Source organism: Camelina sativa, chromosome 4 (genome assembly GCF_000633955.1).
Source record: "Camelina sativa cultivar DH55 chromosome 4, Cs, whole genome shotgun sequence".
NCBI lineage: Eukaryota > Viridiplantae > Streptophyta > Magnoliopsida > Brassicales > Brassicaceae > Camelina > Camelina sativa.
This window is the reverse complement of record NC_025688.1, coordinates 7,353,880-7,358,419: the sequence shown is the minus strand read 5'-3', so window position 1 is coordinate 7,358,419 and position 4,540 is coordinate 7,353,880.

Sequence of the window (4,540 nt, the reverse complement as noted above, 5' to 3'; positions counted from 1 at the left end):
GTCCCTGATTTGTCGATCCAACCCCTTGAAAATGGTCCTTGCGTCTGCGGAGATGCTGTTGTGGTACCTGTTGTTTCGCTCGAACCAGATGGCATAGAGGGTGGCTTGTGCTGCGAGTCGGCGTAAGTGTCTTGGTGCAGTCTTGTCCTTGAGGTCCAACCAGGCTGAGAATGCATCCCATGTGTGGAAAGAAAAGGGCCTATATCCAAGCCGGAAGTGAGAGAAGGAGAGGTTATAGTGGTCAAGTAAATTTGAAAAGCCTCTGCTTGAGGTGATCTTGAGGTTATCATGGTCAAGTAAATTTGAAAAGCCTCTGCTTGAGGTTATCATCATCCATAGATCCTCACTAACAGCACATCGTAGGAAGACATGGTCGCGTGTTTCATGAGTCAAGCCACATAGACAGCAGTTGGGATCAACTTGAAGTCCCCAAGTCACCAACCGCGATCTAGTGGGAAGTCGGTCGAGGTGGATTAGCCAGGAGATAAAAGCATGTCGTGGAATCGCACCTTTAANCAACGCGTACGTATTTATAATACCAAATAATAGATAAAGATTTTGATAAGTGATTCGAGCGGCGAAAGAGTTCAAGAAAGGAAGCACCGCCCAACATCCACAATGATTAAAATTTGTTCTCGGTCCATAAATTAATTAATTGCTTATGAACGTTATGAAAGATAAAATATACAATAATATGGTTATAGAGAGTTGTCTTTATGAAACACAAAAATACAAATCAGAAGGAAGAAAAGTTGTTGTTAGGTCTTAGCATCATGAACAAACGTGTGGGTTGTCTCTGTCTCTTGTAAGAATCTGGCCAAGTCAATGTATATGAAGACCGACCAACCAAATAACCTAATGTTATTGGCATTGGGTGAGATTATATGACTCCATTATTAAATGTTCATTCCAAGGCAAAATTAAATTCAGTTTTTTTTTTTTTTTGAAAACTGTGAATTTCATTAAACATAAGGTTTACTGAAACTACAATATCCGTTTATCAAAATCATCCCTTGTCCCAAAAAAATAAAAAACAAGGAAGGATAGTAGCGAAAACAATAACGAAAGTCCTATGCATACTTAAGCCAAACGAGAAGAAGGTCTTTGAAGTTTTTCCTCTTCTGCTTAGCAAAGATGGTGTCCCTGATTTGTCGATCCAACCCCTTGAAAATGGTCCTTGCGTCTGCGGAGATGCTGTTGTGGTACCTGTTGTTTCGCTCGAACCAGATGGCATAGAGGGTGGCTTGTGCTGCGAGTCGGCGTAAGTGTCTTGGTGCAGTCTTGTCCTTGAGGTCCAACCAGGCTGAGAATGCATCCCATGTGTGGAAAGAAAAGGGCCTATATCCAAGCCGGAAGTGAGAGAAGGAGAGGTTATAGTGGTCAAGTAAATTTGAAAAGCCTCTGCTTGAGGTGATCTTGAGGTTATCATGGTCAAGTAAATTTGAAAAGCCTCTGCTTGAGGTTATCATCATCCATAGATCCTCACTAACAGCACATCGTAGGAAGACATGGTCGCGTGTTTCATGAGTCAAGCCACATAGACAGCAGTTGGGATCAACTTGAAGTCCCCAAGTCACCAACCGCGATCTAGTGGGAAGTCGGTCGAGGTGGATTAGCCAGGAGATAAAAGCATGTCGTGGAATCGCACCTTTAAACCACACCTGCTTGGTCCAGTGCTGATTGACAGCTCGAGGCCGCATCATTTCCCACGTTTTGGAGGTGGAGAAGGTCAAAAGATCCTCTGTGCCTATCCTCCAGGTGAAAAAGTCTTGGGTGGAAGTGAGAGAAGGAGAGGTTATAATGGTCAAGTAAATTTGAAAAGCCCCTGCTTATCAAGTAAATTCAGTTTTATCTATTAAAATTGGATGTTGACAAAAGAAAAGACTCAATATAAATTTGAATGGCTATCGTCGTATTTTCACAATTTTTTTGAGAAATTGAATCTTAAAAAACATTATTATTTCTTACTTACTTATTTCATGGTATTCAAAAAAACATTATTTTAATACTATTTGCCTTGGTGTTCAAATATTTTCGTTTACATTTATTTATATTTTTTGGGTAGAAAATCTATAAAACTTTCAATATACTTTTGTTATCGTTTCAATTACATTTTGGATAGACCCTACACAGATGCCAATAAGGGCTCATATTAGCCGTTATGGGCTTAAAGGTGGACCACATCTGGGCCATAAAACCAGGCTGTCGAACTTGGTATGCAGCTGTAGTCCACGTGTANAGACCGACCAACCAAATAACCTAATGTTATTGGCATTGGGTGAGATTATATGACTCCATTATTAAATGTTCATTCCAAGGCAAAATTAAATTCAGTTTTTTTTTTTTTTTGAAAACTGTGAATTTCATTAAACATAAGGTTTACTGAAACTACAATATCCGTTTATCAAAATCATCCCTTGTCCCAAAAAAATAAAAAACAAGGAAGGATAGTAGCGAAAACAATAACGAAAGTCCTATGCATACTTAAGCCAAACGAGAAGAAGGTCTTTGAAGTTTTTCCTCTTCTNTTATTCTTACTTAAACTAATTTAATCAAAGTGATCCAATCCTTTATAAACCGAGTGGTCCAGTTCTTTTTTTTTTTTTTTTTTTTTTTTTNGAGTCTAAAGAGTATAGTAATAACTATAACAGTGCATCCACATCATTACATCAAAAAGCTCATTTTTTAACTGTTCACATTTTTTTTTACATCCTACTTTACTTTATTAAACTTGAAACAGAAATTACATAGTCAATTTATGACATACACATCTAACAAGAAATGATTAAACGTTAAAAAGAAGAAAATACAATCGAACAAGTAAATTAAACGCTGCTTTTTCTGGTAAGCCTTATACGCTAGGAGATTATTAAATCTACTATCTTCCTTATTCGTCTTCTTCCCTATATGATCGTCTTGTTTGGCTATCGTTCTTTTGACGAAACTCCAATAAAGTTTGAAACGATCAATGGTTGCGATCCATCTGTTACATCGCTTCCCAAAAACACAGCTCCAGCAACGGGAGATGATATCATTCCTTGTTATAGCTAACGCCCATAAATGCTGACATGATAAGTACCATCTTCTAGCTCTTGTTCCATGTTGACCTCCCCAAAGGCCCCCATTGAAATTAACCGATGTCATTAGGCATTGTTCTGAACCGGGGCTATGAACCGATGTATGCATTAAGCATCTCTTCCATTCGCTTTCGTTGTCAATCCAAAACAATATGATACCAGGATCAAAAATCCAAATTACATCTTCGTACCATTTGGCGGAGGGAAAAGACAACTGCCGAAAATGCCACTTCATTCTTCGTCCAAAGATGGCTAATTGGTTACAGAAAGATGAAACATATTCGGAGACAAAACGCCGACAACCACACAATTGTGGACGCCGGAATAACACTCTACAAGAGAGATGGATGGCTACAAAGAACCAACCGAAACGCATAATTATGGAAGAGAGAGTTTCAGATATACCGAGTCCAACAGTCCTTCGACGGGTGCGATGCCAACACTCAGGAATTTGATCCGTCTTCAAGGCCTCTGATGGTGGCTCTACATCATTATTCTCTGAAATCGAACCTAGATTTATATGATCAGGGGAATAGAATTGAGGCAGACACCATGGATTGAATTGTTGATGAAACACATCTCTTCTCATGGGAAATCTTAAAAACCCTTTCATGAATCGAAGAAGATGCATATAAAGTTCTCTGGATCTGAATAGATTTTATGTAAAAAGAAAAAACTATAAACAAAAGATGAAACGGAAGTATGGCCGACGCTGAAAGCGACGCCGGCAGGAAAGGAATTAACGAAACGGTGCTTTCAGTATCGCCTTCTTCGTCGCAGTCAGAGAGGAGAGAGAAGAAATTTGTCGGCACTGATCACATCCCCTATATATTAATAGTGAAGCACTCTTGAAAAAATGATGATGTATCGTCGCCAGAGAGTTTGAAGCACATTTTAACAAATAAACCTTATTAATTAATCCTAATTACATCTATGCAACTTAAATAAAAATTCATTAAATAAATTAAACTATTTGTAGTTATTTAATTTGAAACTATATTATATTTCTTTCAAAAACAACAAATTAATTTATTTTTTAAAAAAAATAAATAATTATTCATGTTTTATTAAAATAAATTTCATACAAATATTTTTACTCCGTTAAAATTATTATTTATTTTCAAATATTTCACGGGTGAAACATATTTTTATATAAAATAAACGTAAATTTGAATAAAACAAAAAAAATTATTTACATATTTTATTTTACACAAACAAATATCAAATTTTAAATAATAAATTTATTTGATAAAAAAAAATAATGGGATGATTAGAGATAATAAAATGGTTAAGTATGACACGTGGCGGAATCTCAACGGAAATATTATACAGCTGTGAATTTGAAGGGTTTGACGTAGACTTGTGATCTCTTTCCCCCAGCTTTTAATTAGCTGGCTACTAATTAACCGGCAAAACTCAATTCTTTATTTATTTGCTGTTTTTTTTTCTTAACTCAACTAATG